We start from the raw sequence: 22,640 nt of genomic DNA, 5'->3' as shown, positions 1-22,640 counted from the left end.
CACACCAGTCGACTAACACCCAGGTACCCATTTTACTGATGGGGAACATAGACAACAGGTGGAAAGAAACACGTCCAATGTTTCTACTCTGGCTGGGAATCGAACCCAGGCCCTCGCCGTGTGAAGCGAAAGCGTTAACCACCAGGCCACCAGAGTCCAGGTATACCCATCTGTCCCCTATGTACAACCTCACCAATTACCTTCTTCATCCTATTACCTAATATCTTTGCAAAAATCTTGTAGTCAGAACCCATTAGTGAGATAGCTCTATACGCACTTAAAACACTCCCCACCAACACCTCCACTCCAATACTTTGTGTCGGACTTAGCTTGCCCTCCTGCAGCATACAATTCATGACCTCCACCAGACAAGTCTTAATATGCTCCCAATGAACTCTGTAAAAATCATTTGAAATCCCATCGATGCCCGGTGCTTTTCCAGTACTCATGTTAAACACTGCCTCCTCAACTTCCCCCACACTAATCGCTCCTCCCATCTCCATCCCCTCCACTTCTTTCTGGCCTAACCCACACCCCCCCTCCCACCCGTCCTCAAAACCATCGCCCTCCCCCCCCGTTCTCCAGTTCTCTCGAAACCAGAAATCAGTAGAATCACTCCGGCCTTCTGTAGTAGTAAGCACCTGTCCCTTATGATATCCACCCATATCCTCGCTCACCTCTAATTGCAAAATATTTGACTCCTTCTGCCTTACCCTAAAACGTCTTGAAACACTTCCCGAAGGTTTATCCCCCCACAATACAGCCTCCAATCCTGCCCTCACATGCACAGCATCAAATCTGTCATTGTGTATCTCTGCCAGTCTACCTCTAAGTTGCTCCACGGTCCCATACTGCTTCCCCACTTCCTCCTCATAACACTCGTTCAGCTGACATTCCAAATAATTCTGTAACCCATACCTCCACCTGGCCTCTTCCTGTCCCCTATTTTTAAAGAATCCAGCAATACCCAGCTTAGCTCGCTTATCCCACCATTCCAAGACACACGACCCCACATCCCTTGATCCCCAAAAAGAGTGCCACCAATCGCCAAAAGCCTCACTCACCCTCTCCCCCTTCGCAAGTCTCGCATTTAATTTCCAATAACCAGTGTGTATCCTAACCATACCCTCCCAATCAAGATCCGCAATAACCGCCCTGTGGTCTGAAAACCCCACATCGAAGGTCCTAACTCCCAGAACTCGTATTGCCTCCGTAGCATAGAGCCTATCCAGTCGTGCAGCATAACCCCTTCGTACAAATGTATTCTCAATCCTCCAACCACCCCTCCCCACTACATCTAAAACTCCCACATCCCCCAACACATTGCGTAAAAACCCCAACACACACCCCGCCCCCCTCGGTTCCACATCACCCTGTCGTATGACACAATTCCAATCTCCTCCTATCACAGTAACTAAAGGCAATCCCCTCAAATAAAAAAGCAAAACATCCCTCACGAAAGTTACCTTAACTGCTGCATTTCCATCTGCCGGCATGTATACTCCTATAAAACAAACCCTTGTCTCACCCCACTCTCCCTCTACCCACACCACCCTTCCACCCCACCCTCCTCCCACCCCAACACACGCAAGGGACAGGTTTCCTTCACAGCCACAGCAACCCCCCCTTTTAACCTCACCGATCCACTCACATATAACTTATAACCCTTCAAGCACAACTCACATCCAAACTTGTAATTATGCTCCTGTATGAAACATATATCCACATCAAATCTCCTTAAAAACCATTCTATCCACACTCTTAATCTCAGCTCTCAGGCCGTTAACATTAATGGTGACCACCTTAAATTATTACAATAAAGGCGGCTTTCCCCGCCGCTTTTGAAGGTTGCTCGAAAGACGTGGTTGTTGACTATAGCCACGTTTGTCACTTGGTCTATCCAGACCTCCGTTTCCCCCCTTTTCCTTCGACCCTTGCAGCACCACAGAACCGGTGCCACCATTCCCTGGTAGCTCTAGCCCGGTCTTCCAAGGTTTCTTTTCAGATCTTTGCCCTGGCGTTAAGACATCTTCCATACTATCTCCCACTCCCTCTATATCCAAACTCAGTGCCCTTAATACCACTAACCTACTCCCACCCACCATATCCAACACTCTGCGAAACCATAGACGTGCCCTCTCGATATGCTCACAGAAATACACCACATGATATGCTGTTTCCTCCCCCCTCCCCCCCACACAAAACACAACATTGAGACTGCAAAATTCCCATGTGATACAGTCATACTTTAGTTGGCAAAATCCCATGTAAAAACCTATACATAGTTTCCCTCACCCTTGACTTCACCCGTAACTTACTGAAGTCTCCCCAGATTCGTGTCCAATTATATAATGGAAAAACAGTCTCCCCTTCCAACACCTCTTGACACCTTACCAACCTCCACAAAACACACGCCGTTACATTTTCCAGATTTCTTACTTGTAATAAGTATCTCACCATACTCATACACTCCTCTAAGTCCCTACCCCCCCACCACCGCCTCACATCTTCCATCACATCCCTCACTCTGTCACCACGTTCCCCACCCAATCTCAGATAACAATGCTTCACGTACATGCTCTTCAGTCTGCTATCCAAAGGAATTAATCCTAAACCCCCCTTTGCCAGCGGTGTCATTACAACCGTTTGCCTCAGCCAATGATAACCATATCCCTATATAAAATTCAGTACTTTCCTTTGCACTTGCCGCACGTCTTTCGCCATCAATGGGTACACCACAACCACATGCCACATTTTAGGATAAATGAGTGTATTAACTACAATGACTCTCTGTTGTATAGTCAAACCACTCTGTCTTATTCCCCCTAACCTAAGCAATACTCTTTGCACTACCCTTTTAGAATTTGCCTCTCTAGCCCCCTGCGCTGCCCCTCTGTACAATACTCCACAAATTTTTATCTGCTCTACTACCTGCCATCCATACTTTTTTCCCAGTTCCCCTCCCACCCATGACCCCACCACCAGTTATTTTCAACTTTTCACTATTAACACTCATACCTGTTGCTCCACTAAATATTTCAACAATTCTACTTACATTCTTTAACCCCTCCTCTCCCCCCACTAAGACCGTAGTGTCATCCACATAACCAACTATACCCGTAGCACCCCTAAGTCTTACCTCTCCCTCACTTACTCCTACATTTATCAACCTATATAATGGGTCTTGCAAACATGCAAATAGGATCTGAGACATGGGGCATCCCTGCCTCAGCCCCCTACCCATACTAACCATCTTCCCCACCCTTCCATTTATTTGCACTCGTATTTCTGCACCTCTATGTAAAGTTTCCGCCCACTGCACAATTTCCTCACCGAACCCAATCCTCCTCATAATCATCCATAATGTCTCTCTCTCTACACAATCGTAAGCCGCCTTCCAATCCAATGCAAGAACACCTCCACCATCCATCCTACGCTCCTCTATATAACCTTTTATCCTCCCATGCCCACTAAACATTGTTCTCCCTGGCACACCCATCTGTCCCCCATCTAAAACCTTCCCAATTACTTTACGCAATCTATTACCTAACACCCTGGCAAACAATTTATAATCCCCACACATTAATGATAAACCTCTATAATCTAGGATGCTATTCTGTACTTCCCCCTTTGGAACCATAACTACTACACCTGTCCTTTGTGTTAGACTCTTGCTTCCCTTATCCTTCATTACATTCATCAACTGCACCAAGAATTCCTTCATGACATCCCAGTTGCTCAAATAAAATTCATTCGGGATTCCATCTATCCCAGGTGCTTTCCCGACACTCATCCCTTTTAAAGCCGTCCACACTTCCTCTTCATCTATAGGCCCTTCTGTCATCGCTCTTTCTGCTGACTCTAGGTTTCTCTGTATCCCCTTCTCTAAAATATTCGTATCTGCTATCTTCCTGTTTCCCCCTCTCATATATATCTCAAACCACTTATCAGCATAACCACTCATACTTTCCGTAGTTACTAACCTCTGTCCCATCGTATACCCTCCCACATCCGTATGTACGTCCAACTTCATCATAGTCATTGTCTTCTGTCGCATCTTTAATCGCCACAATACACAGGCGGATGGCTTATCTCCCCATAAAACATCTTCCAGTCCACCTCTCATTCTCTCACCATCAAATCTTGCATTCTGCATTTCCATTAATTGCGATTTGATGCCCTCAATCTCTTGTACTGGATAAACCCCACTAAAACCTTCATAGCACTGTTTCAGCTGCCCCTCCAAATATCTCTGTAAGCCATATTTCCATTGACTTATCTCCTTTCCTTTCCTCATATAAAAATTTTTGATTCCTGGTTTGGCATATTCCTCCCACCATCGTAGTATATCACCTCCTTTTCTCCCCTTGGTCCACTCATTTGTCCACCACTCAACAAAACTATCACCGTCCTCCAGCTCATCTAACAATCTCACATTAAGTTTCCAATAACTCATGTAACGCTTTGGTAAACCTCCCCATCCCACATCCACAACCACTCCTCTATGATCTGAAAACGCTACATTTATAGTTTCTGTATTAGCCACCTGTAACCCGGGAGAAGCATAAATACGATCTAGTCGTGCCGCATATCCTCTCCTCACATAAGTATGCTCCACGTTCCACCCCTCCCCCCTCACTACATCCGCGAAGCCAGCTCCCCCTAAAACATCTCGTAGGACCCCCAAAACACACCCTGCATCCCTTGGCTCCACATCTTTTCTACATATCACACTATTCCAATCCCCTCCAAATAATGAATAAACAGGTAAACCCTGCATATGATAAATTAGTGTGTCCCTTACAAATTCCTCTTTAACACATCTATTACTGTCCGCCGGCATGTATACACTCACAAAACACACACGTACCCCACCCCATGTCCCATCCACCCTCGCTACTCTCCCATCTCCCCCTTCTTCCCAATGTAACAATTGGAAAGGACTGGTCTCAGCTATTAAAACAGCAGCACCTCCCTTAAGCTTCACAGTATACCCAGCATAAACTTTAAATCCGTCTACCAACAAATCCCTTCCATACCTAAAATTATGCTCTTGTAAAAATATTACTTGTATGCCAAGTCTCTAAAAAATCACTAAATATCTTACGCTTTACATCAGCCCTTAGGCCGTTAACATTTAAGGTTAGACACTTAAAAATGCTATCGGGGGCTTACCAATCGACCGATATCCTTGCGTTTCCTTACGTTTTTGCTGAACGTTCTTTTCACATTGTCCTTTCTTTTCCTCACCTTTCCTCTGCCCCTTTCCCCCCTTGTTACTTTTTTTTGCACATCCACTGATAGTTTCTTACCAGTTCGTTGCGCTGGTGTGAGGACATCATCACTATCAGAAGCTCCTGCCTCTCTCTTACGTGATGCCTCTACTATGTGCATTCCCTCATCTTCACATTCTACGTTGTGTACTTCAACCACAACCTCACTAAACCTGTTTGCTTGCATATCCCCATCACCCACATTACTCACCTCTTGAATTCCTTCCTCACCTATAAGTTTCCCATCTGACACCATGCTTAGTGTCCCGTCTTCATTCTGATTACCTAAGAATTCTTGAATAACAGTGTCTTTTGTAGCCATAACCTGACTACCCAATTCCACTCGTCTCACCTCATCCTCCATACGCATATTCTCAATAACCTGAGAGACCTCCGGTAATGTTACACATTCTTCCAGATTGTCCTCCACGATTTTACTCCATGTTCTATGATCTTGAAGATGCTCCCCTGTAGACTGGGTCTTCACCTCTCTCTCCTTCCACACACCTTTTCCCTCTCCATATTTCTCAGGTGTCGATCGACGAGGACACATTGCTGCCATATGATCAAAGGCTCCACACAGTCTACAGGTTCGTCTTTGCCCCGCATATGTTACATATACCTGTATTCTAAAGTCACTCAGAGTCACATATGATGGTATAGATTTGCGCAAAGACATTTTGAGGGTAAAGGAGCCCTCACGCAGTCCAGCATACATATCATCAGACCACCTTCCAACTGATGCCTGATGTATAACACCATACTCGTTGAATGTTGCTTTTATATCTTCTTCATTCGCTTCAAATGGGACATTCCGTAACTTTACCCAAGTATAATACTTGGATACGTCCCTCATTCGTACTTCCAAACCAGGATTAACCTTCATACACACGTCTTGGTATTTTTCCACCATCTTGTCATATGTCGCAGCCGTCACAAATTTCACAAAGATCCTTGTTGCTCCATTTAAGGCAATACCATACAGATCGTCTTTGTTGATGCAGTAGGTATCCTGTAGTATGGCAGGCAGCATAACAGAAGCATTGGTTTGATAAACCGCTCCTTTCAACACCTCAATACACACAGTGTTGATTCTCCGCCTGATAGCCTGCGCCATTTTGTGAAAATCACTCAGTGCTACCAACAGGTGCTAGCTCAACCGCCAACGTCCGTCCTCCAGCAAGGCTGAGTGACGAATGCAGGAGCAAGGCGCAGCACAACCTCACGGCCCTAGAGCGATGAGGTCAATTGACTTCTACAGGATTGATGGACTGAGCACATCGACTCCAGACTGAGGGACTGAGTATCTCAAACTCCTCCTCTCCCTACACCCTTCTGATTTATATTGGACTGATCAAGCCACTGTGTGGCGAAACGTTTCTTCAATAAAGATTCCCATATGTTGCATAAGTATCTCATTCTTCAACTTGTCGGTTTTAAACCATTTATCACATCTTTAATACGCTTCTAAAGACTAATTACGGCAAAAAAAGAACCAAGAGATTACACTGAATTGTTTAAATTCGTTATTGTTTTCTTTCGTGAAAATTCTCAGTTATGAGCTGATGCACAATGTAAACTCAGGAGCCAAAGTTCATTACCCTCAGAATGCTTATGAATTATAATTTAGCACCAGTATTAGCCACAGAAGATTTAGACACTTATGCTACATATGGAAATCTTTATTCAGGAAACGTTTCGCCACACAGTGGCTTCATCAGTCCATTACAAAGCAGAAAGGTGTAAGTAGAGGAGGAGTTTGAGGTTGTCAGTCTCTCAGCTTGGAGTCGATGTGTTCAGTCCATCAATCTTGTAGAATGTACAGGTATTTTTCGTCTCTCAACCTTTGAGTAGTGAGGACGTGCGCTGCTGCTGCCCCTGGCGTTGATTAGTGGCAGTTATTTTTTCACAGCATGGCGCAGGCCAGCCGGAGACGCATAAACACAGTCTGTGTTGAGCTTATCCGTGGGGCTGTGACAGGAACTTCTATGGACCTGATACTACCTGCAATCATACGAGATACATATGGTATTGCTAATGAGGAGATATGTGGAGTAGTGCTGAATGGCACGACGAGGATCTTTGTCAAGTTTAACTTGGCAAGTGTGTATGAGGTGGTGGTGGACAAGTACCAGGAGGTTACTTTGACAGTTAACTCTGCTGTGACCATGCGACTTCACGACGTTTCTCGCCATTACACATGGGTTAAGATTAGAAATGTGCCATTCGAGGCAGATGATTCTGACATCCGTCTTGCGATGGGCAAATATGGTACAGTACATATGGCCACTGTTGGGAAGTGGGCTACTGGGCCATATGCAGGGATACCCGAAAGAACATATTCTGTGAAGATGACGTTACCCTATTCCGTCGTACGTAGTGCTGCCAGAATTTCGGACCCAGGTGTTTGTGACATACGCTGGGCAACGCCGGACCTGTCGGTTGTGTGGGTCATATGATCACCTAGCGGCTCTGTGTGGAAGGAGGCGTGGCAACATGGAACAACGGCAATGACATACAGCAGTAGAGAAGGGTGAGGAGCAAGATTTGCCTTATGTGACTTTGCCTACACAAGGTGGGTCCTGGAGTGAGGAGGTTGAGAGAGCAGAGGAGATGGAGTCAGCATATGTGACGATGGGGGGGACACCCCTTCATTGAATGCAGCTCAGGTGTTGGAAGAGAACACCCCGAATGCGAGTGATAACGATGTGGAAGACTCGTTAGCCTTGGCTTTAAATGTGTTATTGGCTGACAAGAGTATTGGGAAGGTTGGGAGTCCAGATCTAGTTCTTGGGTCTGCTGTGGATCAGGGCGTGGAACAGGATCTGCGGTCTGCGCAGTGTGATAAGAATGTCTTGATGCAAGCAGTGGAGGTGGAGGTCCACCGGGACAATGTAACAGACGACATGATGCAAGCAGAGGGAGCATCACGGAAGCGCACTGCTGCGCTATCTGACTCCGAGGACGTGATCACGCCTGCTCAGCGCACTGGCAAAAAGTCCTGGGCGGAAGTTACGCAGAGAGGACACAGCGGCCCTAAGGGGCAGGAGTTGGTTAAGAGCGTTTCTAAAGGGGGGGAGAGGGACCGAGGTGTCACGAAACGATCTGGTGGCAAGACAGTACCAGGGTCAAGAAGGAAAACCACTCTGTAAGCTTCAAGTGCATGACATTGAACATTAATGGATTGAAATCAGAGAGAAAGTGTGTATGGTTTAGTGAATATTTGGTGCATAATAGTGTTGATGTGGTGTTCGTGCAGGAACACAACTACAGACCAGGCTATGAGTTGAAGGTGAATGGGTATAATGTGTAGGTGGAGCATGCGATAAGGCTGAAAGGAGGAGTTGCCATCCTGGTAAGGGAAACTAGCCAGTTCGTAGTGAGGCATTGTGAGGGTGGGGAGGGGAGGGTGATTCGTGTATATGGGTGGTGGGGTAGGGTACAGATGAGTTTGGTGTGTGTGTATGGTCCGGCAGAGGGAGATGTGCGTATTAAGAATAAATTTGTGAAGAATGTCCTAGTATATTATTTGTGTGCTTTGCCGGGTGTAGCTGTAATTGGTGGTGATTGGAATTGTGTGATAAGGCGTAAGGATGTGGAACCTAGAGGAGCAGGGTATTGTTCGGGGGATTTTGGGGGAATTATTAAATGGGGTGGGGTTAATGGACGTTGGGGGGTGGGGTTGTAGAACATACTTTTGCTAGACGTGGATATGCGGCTAGACTGGATCGCTTGTACGTGCCCCGAACAGTAATAGTGAGCAGAGTGCGTGTGGTGGACGCGGTTTTTTCGGATCACAGTGGAGTAATGGTGGACCTAGAATGGGAGGGATTGCCTAGAAGGGGTCAAGGTTATTGGAAATTAAATGTGAAGCTTTTGCAGAGTGAGGAATGTCATCAGTCTTTCGCGCAATTGTGGGAACGGTTGGTGGATGAGGCGCCGGGGGATGATGAACTGGTAAATTGGTGGGATTCAGTGGCTAAAAATCGTATCAGAGAATATTATATTTGTCGTGGGAGGGAATATAATCGGTTAAAGTATGGGTTTCAAAGATATCTTGAAGGGCAGCTGCGTGACTGTTATGTGCGAGGAGGAGCAAGCTGTCCAGTGCAGGACATTGAAGGTTTAAAGGAGAGTATTAGGGTATTGCAAAACGAGCGTTTTGATGGTGCGTGAATTATGGGAGGATTGGAAGAAGTGCTATGGGGTGATCGGCCATCGGCTTGCGTGTTAAGAGGCCAGAGAAAGAGGAGAGTGACGACGGAGATGATGGGGTTAAACGTACATGTAGGGATGGAAGGGTAGAGAGTGGGTCAAGCATTGGTAACGACAGAGGGTATGAGTGGATATGTAGATGCTTGGTTTAAGTCATATACACAAAGCGTGGGCATCCGTGAAGTGGCATTGAGGGAAGTGGGAGAGTATGTGCAGTGTGAGCTTGATGGTCAAGATCGGGTGGTATTAGGTGGGCCGATTACAGATTGAGAGATTTGGCAGGCATTGTCAGGAGTGAGCTTGGGAAAGGCGCTGGGTATAGATGGACTGCCAAATGATTTCTACGTAAAGAATTGGGGGGTTCTGAGGGTTTTTTTAGTAAGGCTGTTTAACATACTTAAGGCGGCTGAGGTAATTGGAGAGCAGCAACGGACGGCTGTTGTGGTGTTGGTACCGAAAGGGGAGCAGTCAATGGTAATGGATTATCGGGCACTTTCGCTTATGTGTGGAGATTATAAGTTGTTAGTGAGAATATTAGGGAACAGAATCAAGAGAGTAATAGGCAAGGTAATTGATAGGGGGCAATATGGGGTGCCAGGAAGGTCGATGTATGAAGGGCATGGCATGATTCGAGAATTTATAGAGAAACGGGGGGAGTTGGGTGATGGAGGTGTACTGGCGTTAGATTGGAAGGCTGCTTATGATAGTGTGGAAAGGGAAGCATTATGGAGGTTCATGCGTCGGCAAGGTTTTGGGGAAGAAATAATATTTTGGGCAAAATTATTGTACCAGGGGGCTACGATGAGGGTGCAGGTTAACGGGAGGCTAGGAGTTAAAATACAGATGCGACCGGGACTGCGCCAAGGCTGCCCATTATCACAAATATTGTTTGCGTGTATACAGGATCCATTTTATAGGGCCATTCGGAGGTGTGTCGTGGGAGGTGGGGAGGGTACTGACCGGGTGGAGGGAGGGCTGGTATCGTAGGTTATATGGATGACACGACTGTTTTGGTGAAAGGTAATAGGGACTTGCTTAGGGTGGGTAAGGTGGTGGATGTGTTTGGGGAGGCTTCAGGGATGAAAATTAAAGTTGACAAGACTAAGTTTTTAGACCTAAGGGGATGAGGTGGTAGGGGGTGGGTGGAAGGTGGTGGATCAACTAATGATATGTGGGATAATTTATGTGAGAAATACACGGGTGGCTCAAGAGGTGAATTCAGGGCAAATAGTGAATGGAGTAGTGAAAAGACTTGGTGGTTTGAGGGCGTCGCAACTACCACTGCATCAAAGAGTAATAGTGACGAATGTGCTATTGTACAGCAAGTTATGGCATGTCGTTGTCATGTACCCGCTGATGAGACATGAGGTGAAACGTTTACAAAATGGGGTTTTTAGGTATATATGGGGATCGGGCTGCGAATGGTTAAGTAGAGCGGTGTTAACACTTCCGGTCAGTCAAGGAGGGCTAGGACTTTTGCCTCTGGAAAAAAGGATGATGAGAGTGTACCTAAAACGAAGTTATATAAGGGAGGGGGGGCGGGAGGGGAGGTGGACTTGTGAAAGTACGTAAAGATATGCATCGGTGGTGGGGGGGTAGGGATTTATTAGTTGGTGAGGCCATGTTGAGGTTATTAATGGCAGTGAGGGATCCGTCGAGTGTTAAACTGTGGGTCCTCGAAGGAGTGGAAGGTAGGTCAGTGGTGGCTGCTGTTGAAGGGGCATACCCTATGTATGTGTGGAACGAAATATGGACGCGTCTAAAACAATTACGTGTAAAACCGGGTGTTTGGGAGGTAATGTTTAGATTTTTACATGGGATTTTGCCGTCTGGGGTTGTCCTATTCAATAGGAGGGTAAGGGAGGGAGGGGAATGTAGAGCGTGTGGAAGCATGGAGACAATTTTTCATGCGGTATATTTTTGTGACTGTATAGAAGTTGTGCGGGTCTCGTTAGGAAAGGTGTTTAGGTTAGTGGGTGGGGGAGGGTTGCAGGTGTTGCGGGCTTTAAGTTTGGATATAGGTGGGGTGAGTAAGATGGTGGAGAATGCAGTGGCGTATTTTTTTTTTTTTTTTTTTTTTTTTTTTTCTTTTATTCGCCGGTACACTCCCGGCCCGGGTCTTTTCCAAGTAGTGGTGACCCGGCCTTGGCTCCCTATCTGGGGAGTGTCTAGAGACTTAAGTCTCCCATGGGAGGAGGTACAAGTACCCCCTCATCTTTGGGACCAACTGTCCCCAGGCCTAGCCACATTCCCCGCCCTCACGGGGCTCGTAGGGAGAAGCTAGGCCTCTGGTCTGCCATCTGCCCCGCCCTAAAAGGGCTCGTGGGGATGGCAGTCTTATGAGCTGCAGATGGTAGCAAGCTCAGGCTATCTTAGTGGCGTATTTGGTCACGGATTTTATATATACGTCATGGGCCATGAGGGAGGTGGGCGTGGATGAAAGGATATAGGTGTTAGCTGCGACATTTTACAGAACTAAGTGTCGTAATAGGGAAATTTATGGAGGGAGTTGGTTGACTGCTTTTACTGAGGGCTATCAGAATTTTAGGTTGAGGGATTTATGGGATTTACGTGCAATGTAAGGGGTCGCTGCGGGCTGGCTTCCCGATAAGGACAGTGTGAAAGGGTTTAGTGTGGAAGAGAATGAATATAGTACTGAGACGTAAGTGCCTTTGACTGAGTGATGAGCGGGTTGTGTGTTGTGAACGATACAAGTTCTTCAATTTAATTATTAATTATGTAATTGACAAAGGACGACAGATGTCGTAATGTGATGGAATATTATATATCTGAAACGAAATTATTGGTATGTGTGTAATGAAATGACAATGTGGGTGCACTGTGTGAATGCGAAATATGTATATACACATGAAGTATTGAGTGTGGTAGGAAGGCATCAGTATTTATCGACGTGTGAAGGTCATGCACTGTTATGTATTGTGCTAACAGACTTACATCTTAGTAATGGTTTTAATGATATGGGCGAAATATTTTTAGAAAGATTGACTCATCCTGTTTTCTTATTACATATTGTTTTTTCATGGGAGCTCTATAGAGCCCGTAGGTTTAGGTTACCGTTGAGTTGATATATATTATAGGGTAATTGATGGATGACATAGGATTAGGTTTTTGTTTGTTTCACTGGTTGTGTTGTAAAGTGTATGCAACATATGTATATATTTATACCTTCCTCGAGAAGGTGATATGTTTGGGTGTTTAGTAGATATACGTTGTACATGAATCATGTAGAATTGATTTTTATATTATCTCAATATATTGAGTTATACTGAACGTATCATGTTGTTCAGTATGGAATAATGAAAGCATTTCATACAATATACAGTTACATATAAAGATTGTTACGTGTCAGGTGGATTGACACGCAAAAAAAGGGGGGGGGGTAGTGTTTTCAGAATGTAAGGTGTACATTCCGTGGCAGGATGTACAATCAGGTTTAGATGTACTTGCCAAGGAGTCTTTAGGTTAGATTTAGTGTTCCAGGCATAATGTCATTACTTCAAGGATTGGAATGGTCATTGTTTACTGTACAGGTTTGTGTATTTCAGATGTAATATGTTAATTGGAAAGTACATGTATTATGCAGAATTTTTCACCACTGTTTTCACTATGTAATTTGTCATTTACTTTTATGTACTATATATGTCTTTTAAATAAAATAAATAAAAAAAAAAGTACAGCAAGTGTCTAAGTGTCTAAATCTTCAACTTGTCGGTTTGTCAAACCATTCGTCACAACTGTCAGACAATGCAGCATCATGGGATCTTGTTACAAAGAATTCTTCAAACTTGTCCAACCTTTGGACGAAGACCTAATTCGACTATGACCCCACCTCCTCCTGCTTCGCCTCACCTGACTACAGTATATAAGCCATGTCTACGGTCCTATGCTGTACATTCGACAAGAGTGATGGACTGAATACATCGACTGCAGGCTGAGGGACTGACAACCTCAAACTCCTCCTCTGCTTACACCTTTCTGCTTTGTAATGGACTGATGAAGCCACTGTATGGCGAAACGTTTCCTGAATAAAGATTCCCATATGTAGCATAAGTGTCTAAATCTTCAACTTGTCGGTTTGTCAAACCATTCATCACATGAGCCACAGAAGCTGGAGATCACGGTGAAAAAAAAAATTGAATTTTGAGAGCTATCCAATAAACCATTGTGGTGGCATCTAGATTCAGAAAGGACGTAGGTAAGTACTGGTTTCATAGATTTAAAAATAACGAAGGTAAGTACTGGTTTTATAGATTTAGAAAGGAGGTAGGTAAGTACTGGTTTTGAAGGAGAGGTGTCGATGCGTGGAACAATCTGCCGAATAGGATAATAGAGATTAAGACCCCTGGAGTAATTTTAAAATGAGATTAGACAACTATGAGCGAGGACGGCTGGGTTTGATTAGTACCTGAGGTACTGAAATAAATTCTTGGATAGTTTTGGAAAAGGTTGGAGAAATACACTTCTGCTTACCAACCTCAACAGAACACTTGACCATAACACAAGGCACAGATCACTCTTTGATATTCCCCGTGTGCATCTCACATTATGTAAAAACTCAATTCACATAAAAGGCCCAAAAATCTAGATTCATTACATGTGAATATAAAAGATATACTGTCTGTTTATCAATTCAAGACTCTTCTTAAAAACCACTTACTCACCAACAACTAACTCACCAACAACTAAATAAATACTGAATAACTGTTTCTTTAAATAATTGTTTTTTAATAACTGTTTTTTTTAAATAACTGTGTTTTAAATACGTTACCTAATAGAATACTCCATTCTCTTGAATAGACAGTAACTCATCTAATGACCATATGACCTGTTTCTGTACTACAAATCATTGATTTTATTCGATCTGATTCGATTATATTATACATTGTTGTGTTACAAATTATATTATACATTGTTGTGTTACAAATTGGTATAACTTTAATGCTTCTTATTTGAAATACTCTTTTGTACTTCATGTTGTAATTTGTTTACTGTATTTTTTACCACTGAATATATCATTGCTTAGTTAATCTTAAGTTAATTTTAAGCCTTCCCATAATGCTCTGCATACAAGGGGCTTTTGACATGTACACCCAATCATTATATTTCTTTGTACAACTATGTATCATGTCCAAATAAAAAATAAATAAATAAATAAGGAGTTGCCATGTATGGGCCAGTAGGCCTACTGCAGTGTTCCTCCAGTCTTATGTTCTTATCACTAAGAAGTCCAGAAACTAAAACTCAATAATTTCAACAAGCAAGTGAGTGGCGACACATCGTTCTCAAACATATTCTGTAATATGAGATAGACTGCATGAAGCATATTATATATATGTATAGCGTGATATTTTATCATATTAAAACTATTAAAACTCAACACTTTGAACAGGCATGTTGAAAATGGTATAAAATATCAACAAGTTAATGATTAAAACACATGTCCAACAGATAAATCAGACACATGTGCAACACTTGGGTATCTTTATCTTCCTCAATAAAGATACCCAAGTGTTGTACATGTGTCTTAATCAACTGTCAACTAACACAGAAGCTTGAGGTTCATCCACTCAATAATAATTTTTGAGAGTATTAGCAGACCTTGAAGCTGGAGTTGAGACTCTTTAAACACAGTTAAACACATTATTACTGGGCCATAAAACTAACTTTTCTCTCTTAAGACTTTCAAAGGCTTAACATAGTAATTCATTAAAAACATAACTTTTTACAAGAGGATGCTGGCGCAACCTGGCCAAGTACCAAGTAACAGATGATACCATATAAACAGAAGACTATAAGAAATAAAGGTTTTCACGGGGTATTACTATTGGTGTTACTATTGGCGTTGTGGTGGTTTTGATCACATTGCTGCGTATTGTGAACGTCAGACTCGACTTCATGGTCTGGAAAGTATTGCCGCTGGGGAATCTGGGCAGTTTGGACATGCTCTGGAGCTACGGGAATGACGTGGGTCTGGTCGTCTGTGGAGTGAGGAGGTGGAGCGAGCAGAGGCGGTGGCGGGTGCGGACCTGATGGCCCCTGTGGCTGGGGGCCCTGTGGGACCCATTTTGCCTGATGGCGGGGGACGGCATGGTTCGGCGGAGGAAGCCATCGATGAGGTCCTAGAGATGGTGCTCACCTCGCTGTTTCCCCAGTTAGATAGGGAGGGCGCTTCGGCGACGAGGGCTGGTGTGAGGAATGCTGCAGACCTGTGTGGGCAGCAAGAGGAGCCCATTGACTTGGTGGTGTCTCATGGGGTGATGTGCACAGATGGCGGGAAGGTTGGACATATGGTGGAGGTGGAGGTTCACCGTGAGGTATCACAGGAGGTGGAGATGGTGGTGGGTTGAGTCATGCACAAGCGTGAGGCTGTTACATTGGATTCGGATGATGTCCTGACCCCAGCACAGAGGACCGGCAAGGTGGTGATGGTGGAAGTGGATGGAGGCGGTACCTCGGGACTTCAGACCCAGAGCTGTACCAGGGAGGGGTTGGGGTGGCCAGTAGAGACATGCATAAAGGAGGTCCGAAAGGACATGGCGGTGTTGCGAAGAAAGTGTCAAAGCACAGGGAGAAGAAACCACCGCTGGCCTAAAGTGTATGACGGTTAACATTAATGGTTTGTGTCAGGATGTGAAGCATGCGTGGTTTGCAAGTTTCTTGTGCCGGCATAGAGTGGATGTCGTTTTAGTGCAAGAGCACAATATCAAGGTGGGGCGTGTATTGGAGGTGGATGGATATAGGGCTTTTGTGATGCAGGAGGGACGCTTGAAAGGAGGGGTGGGAGTCCTACTCCGAGAGGCAAGCCCATTTGTGGTCAGTGGAAGTGAAGGGGGGGAGAGGCGTATTATAAGAGTGGATAGATGGTGGATTGGCGAGCGAGTGGCATTAGTGTGTATGCACCTGTGGAGAGTGATGCACGTCCATTCTTTACCACCTGTTGCTATCATGGGAGGGGATTGGAATTGTGTTATTTGCAGGGCAGACGTTGAGCCGCAGGGGGCGGGGTATTTTTCAACTATCCTAGGTGATCTTCTGAGAGATGTGTGTCTCCGTGACGTATTTGGGGGTGGGGCTTGGGTGGTGGAGCACACTTTTGTCCAACGTGGATATGCGGCGAGGCTAGATCGGGTGTACATCACGAAGCAGGTGAGAGTGGAGTCCTTGCATACGGTGGAGGTGGAATACTCTGATCATAGGGCAGTTGTGTTTGACCTGGGGTGGGATGAGCTGGCCAGGAGGTGTAAGAGCTTTTGGAAACTAAATACTAGAATCTTGGGTGACGAGGAGGGGCAGGGAGGATTCAAGACGTTGTGGGCAGAGTTCAGTGAGGAAAGGCGGGGTGTAGAGGATTTGCTGGGGTAGTGGGATGGGGTGGCTAAGGGACGAATACGTCAGTTTTATGTAAGGGAGGGGAAACGCATAATGCAACAATCATATGGGCTCCTTCAGTACCTCGAGGGTAGGTTGAGGGATTGCTATGGAAGAGGTGGACACAGGGAAGTGTATCCTGTGGAGGAGATAGAAACGTTGAAGGGAAGGATTCGAGAGCTGCAAACTGAACGTTTTAATGCAGAGAGTGTGCAGGGGGGGGGGTTGAGGAGGTGTTGTGGGGCGATAGACCATCAGGGTTAGCAGTGCCGTAGAAAGGCCACTGAGGTTGGTAGGATAGTCGTCCACTCTGAAGTGGGGGGTTATCTTGAGGGGCAAGTGTTGCGGATGACAGAGGGGATGAGTGGATACATGGATGCATGGTATGAGTAGTATTTGGGGAGTAGTGCAGTGGGAGGTGAGGCTTTGCATAGCACCTGCAAGCTAGTACCATGCTCATTGGAGCGTAGTGATCGAGTAGTGCTGGCTGGGGAGATAGATGAGGGCGAGGTTTGGCGGGCTTTGGTGAGTATGCATACTGGAAAGGCTCCGGGGATAGATGGATTGCCTTGTGAATTTTACCTGCAGAATTGGAGGTTAATGTGTGGGTTCCTGGTGGAGGTAATGAATACCATGAAGGAGAAGGGGGTGTTGGGGAAGTTACAAGCCACAGCGGTGGTTGTTCTGGTCCCGAAGGGAGAGGTCCAGAATACCCTAAAGGATTATTGGGCGATATCTTTACTATATATGGATTACAAATTGTTTGCAAAAATACTGGGAAATCGCCTGAAATGTGTCGTGGAGTGTGTGGTATCTGGAGGGCAATACGGGTTGCCTAGCAGATCTATGGTCGAGGGCCATGGACGTCTTAAGGGGTTTGTGGAGGGTTTAGGGGAAAAGGGGAGGGCTTACTTGCTTTAGATTGCCAGGGAGCATATGACCGTGTGGAACGGGAGGCATTGTGGCGTATCTTTCTAAAGCATGGATTTCGGGAGGAAGTTGTGGAGTGGGTGGAGACATTGTACCGAGGGGCGCGGGTGTGTGTGCAGATCAATGGTCGCATAGGAGAAGCAGTGTGTATAGGGTGGGGCCTCAGGCAAGGATGTCTTTTACACATTATGACTTTTACACATCGGTCTATACCAAGCATCCACAAATCTGATAGAACTTATTTATCTATATAATTGAAGTTTTCATACTAAGCACCAAAATTAAAAATACATACTATGTAAAATATATGTTTATAATTAAGCTTATACCTTTGACATCTGTTGTTGTTAACATATACCCTAAGAACATGACTCGTGTTTTCCACCTTAACACACCTCATTCTCAGTCCATTATCACACATGCTACAACCTGTTCCGGGAAACCAGCCCGTTGCTTCCTTGCATTTAAATCCCATAAATCCTGTAATTTGAAACTCCTATAGCCCTCACTACATGCCCTCTCCCTTCTCCCCCCAAACACTTCCTTATTCCGGCACTTCGTTCTATAAAAAGTCGCTGCTAACATTTTAATTCTTTCCCTCACTCCCACCTCCCTCACAGCCCAAGATGTATAAATAAAATCCGTAACTATATTCCCCATATTGTCCTCTTTGCTCTCAGGCCGAGAGGATCTACTGCACAGACGCTCCTCAGTTGCCTGACTGCGGTGGTGTGAGGAGGTGGTGTTTGCACCTCTGCTGACAATACAGGAGAATTACTGTTGTCAACATGGCAGTTAGTCTTAGACGCTGGATCAATATTGCTCATATTGAGCTTCTTCAAGGGACAATTTCACCTAGTTCAGCACAAGTTTTATTACCATAGATCATCAGAGAGACTTACGGCATTCAAGATGGAGAACTATATGATGTTGCTTTAAACGGAGCTCATAGAATTTTTGTGAAACTGCTCACAGCAACGGTTTATGAATCGTTGGTCAACCGTTTTCAGGACGTGAGTCTTGATGTTAAACCACCTGTCTGTGTGAAAATGATCGATGTTTCCAGGCATTATACATGGATCAAGTTATACAACGTTCCCTTTGAGGCGGACGAAGCAGATATAAGGAAAGTTTTCGAGAAATATGGGACAATTCATTTCGTCCAGCATGGTATATGGGTGGCAGGCGCCTATGCAGGTCTGCCAGAAGGTACTTTTAACCTTAAAATGACATTGCGACACCCCATACCATCCTATGTTTTTCTCCAGGAATTTAGGATGCAGGTCATGGTTTTGTATCCCACGCAACGACGTACGTGCCGCCTATGTGGTGAGTATGACCACATAGCAGTGACTTGTGAGAAGCAGAGACATGTGCCTGGACCTGAGGTGGAAGTCACTGCTCCTGCTTCAGAGGTGGCAGGTGAGGATCAACCACCTGAGGGAGGGCGTGGTCGTTTGTGGAGTGAGATGGTGGATCAGGCATACAGGACTGGAGGTGAGGTTGAGTCCCTCCACTAGTTACTTGCCCCAGAGTCTCCTCCAGTGGATAGTGGTGAGCAGAAACTACAGGTGGAAGCATTTGAAATAGAGGAGGAATTGGCGGAGGTATTGAAGACTTGGCCATCGCCTGAGGAGGACGTTACACCTGAGCGAGGAGTAGCTGGAGAGCCGTCGCTTCCAGTTTGTTGGAGACATGAGAATTTGGGGATTGATAATGTGACAGAGACATCACTGGGATCAATGAATCATTGTATGGTGGAGGTAGAGGTTTATCGTGAGGCATCCCCAGGCCAGGTTATGGGGGACGTGACTGTCACGAGGAAGAGGGCTGCTACGTCAGACTCGGATGATGTCCTGATGCCAGTGCAGAGGCCTGGGGAGCAGATTGGGGCAGAGAGTGAAGGTAGAGGTGAAGGTGGTGGTGGTGGCCATGACAGGAGGCACCGGAAGAAGGGGGGGAAAGAGGGTATTGTGAAGGTGCCAAACAGGAATACAAGCTCTGGAGTTGAAAAGAGTGATGAGAGGAGGTAGGGGTGGAAAATTTAAAAGGCCATAGGTGTATGACCGTAAATGTTAATGGTTTATGTAGCAGTATAAAGAGAGAATGGTTTAGTATGTTTCTGAATAAATCTAGGGTGGATATTGTGTTCCTCCAGGAACATAATTTTAAGGAAGGTAGGGTACTGGAGGTGGCAGGTAATCGAGTGGTAACCCTGCCATCTCACCATTTAAAAGGAGGTGTGGGTATTTTAATAAGGGAGACGAGCCCATTTTTTTTGCAGAGAAGTGAGGGGGGAGGGGGAGGGGGAGGGTGTTGCATGTGGATGGGTGGTGGATGGGCAAGCGTGTGTCTTTTGTAAGTGTGTATGCACCTGCAGAGTATAACATGCAGGTAAAGAAGGAATTTGTGTGTGAGGATCTTGTGTTTTTCTTATGTGCACTACCGGAGGTGTCAATGCATGGTGGTGACTGGAATTGCATTATTAGGCGGCTGACATGGAACCGAAAGGGGCAGGATATATGTCTGTGGCTCTCAGGGAATTGTTAAGGGGCGTTAGGTTACATGATGCGTTGGGGGTGTGTGGGAGACGGAACATACATTCGTTAGGAGAGGGTATGCAGCGAGGTTAAATAGAGTGTACCTTTCTCAAGGAGTTGCTGTAAAATCTTTCAGTACTGTTGAGGCGGCTATGTCGGATCATAGGGCAGTGGTGGTGGAGGTAGGGTGGGATGCGCTTGTGGAAATATACAGGAGCTATTGGAAATTGAACATAAGTGTGTTGAGTGATGATGGGATGGAGGGTTTTTCTGTTCTATGGAGAGAGCTTAGTAAGGAAGCTCAGGGGGTGGACGACATCGTGAAATGGTGGGATTGTGTTGCCAAAGAAAGGATTAGAAAGTATGTGAGGGAGGGTAAATATGGGCTTATGAACTATTTAGAGGACAGGTTAAGAGGTTGCTATGGGCAGGGGGTGGTTGGAGGAAATTTTCCTATGGACGGAATAGTGGAAATTAAAGGGAGACTGAGGGTGTTACAAAATGAAAGGTTTCAAGTGGTAAGGGTGCAAGCAGGGGTAGAAGAGGTGCTTTGGGGTGACAAGCCATCTGTGTGTGTGTTGAGACATTAAAAGCAAAAGCAGGCGATGACAGTAATCCCAAGTTTAGAGGTACATGAGACGGTGGGGATTTATAAGGCAGGGCAGGAGATAAGAACCATGAAGGGCAAGTGTGCATATGCGGATACATGGTATGAAGAGTATTGGACAAGTGCGGGGTGGGTGAAGTGGCTTTAGACAAAGTGTGTACGTATGCAACGTGCAATTTAGGGAACAGTGACAGGAAGGCATTAGGTGGGGTTATTATGGTAGAAGAAATAGAGAACACTTTAAGGGGAATGAGGAAGAGAAAAGCTCCGGGTATCGACGGTCTCCCGGTTGAATTCTATTTACAACATTGGGTGTTGATAGGGGGATTCATGGTTAGGTTATTTAATTGAATGAAGGAGAAGAGTGAGCTGGGGGAGAAGCAGGCAACAGCTGTTGTAGTGTTGGTCCCGAAGGGTAAGGAGCAGCTCACCCTCTGGGAGTACCGAGCCATATCGCTGCTATGTGCAGGTAATCACTTTAAATGTGTTGTGGGGAGGGTGATTTCGAAATCACAGTTTGGGCTGCCTGGAAGGTCGATGATTGAAGGACATGGGATTCTGAGAAGTTTTGTGGAGTCAAAAGGGAAGGGGGACAGTTTTGTTGGCTTTAGACTGGCAGGGAGCCTATGATAGAGTCATGGTGGATGTTAATTTGATTGCAGATTTGAGGTCCTCTGTAGAGGTGAAGCCACGGTAGCTGTCAGCCCTGTCTGCTGGGGAAGGCTGTTGGTTGTTCTCATTTGAAGCTCTCCTGGAGCCAAGACATCCATTGTGTGCACGGATGTTGCAAGATGTGGGATTGAGTGCACATTCCCTGTAGTACACCCGGCAGATGCCTCGTGAACGACAGCTTTGGCTCTGTCGTGAAGATTCCTGGGAACGCGCGACTACTTGTGACATTGCTGATATCGTGGGGGTGGGAGGGCACCAGCTGTGGGGTGATGGGTGTCAGCATGGATACATGGGGGATGAGGGTTGGGGAGTAGCGAGCGGCGGAACTTGTAATTGGTGGGGCACTAAACGGCAATACCCTTGGTCAGGAAGTCAGTGGGCCTAGGCTGGGATGAGGGGAGGGGATCAAGGATGGGAGAGGGGGGAGGGAGTGGCCGTGTGTGTTCGCTCAAGAAGTACATCACTAACTAACTTTTGCTAATTGTTATACACTTATTGTTCCATTTAGAAAAAACTCTCACCATTTGGCACACTAATCACCATGCTCACACTATTAACCGAGGTGTTCTTCTGTTCACCATCCAATGACCGTGTCGTGGGCGGCCACTTCCTCCCCCAGTGAATAGACAATCTGGACACCTATGATCCCTTGTACCTTATCACAAAGTGCTTGAGTCTGCCCAGGTTGGCATATTTCCTAAGATGTGCACCTTCATATGATAACTCTATACTGCACGAATATGACAGTATCCTGAGGCAGATTTTTACGAAAGTACTCTAGAAGGCGGGCAGTGGAACCAAGCTCCACTTCCAGTCAAACTAGGAGGCATTGATGTCCGCAAGTCATCACAGATTGCGCTACCTGCTTTTCTGTCCTCATGTGTTGCATCCACAGAGCTTGTAGCAATGATTTTCCCTGAACATCTTAGGGACAAGATTGGAGTCCAGGACCAAAAGTTAATTGACAGGGCCATGATCTGGGATAATCTAACAGGCTCTGAAACCAGACCTGCT

The sequence above is a fragment of the Cherax quadricarinatus genome, chromosome 58 (genome assembly GCF_038502225.1).
Source record: "Cherax quadricarinatus isolate ZL_2023a chromosome 58, ASM3850222v1, whole genome shotgun sequence".
Taxonomy (NCBI): Eukaryota; Metazoa; Arthropoda; class Malacostraca; order Decapoda; family Parastacidae; genus Cherax; species Cherax quadricarinatus.
The sequence above is the reverse complement of the archived record's forward strand: the minus strand, read 5'-3'. Positions refer to the sequence as shown.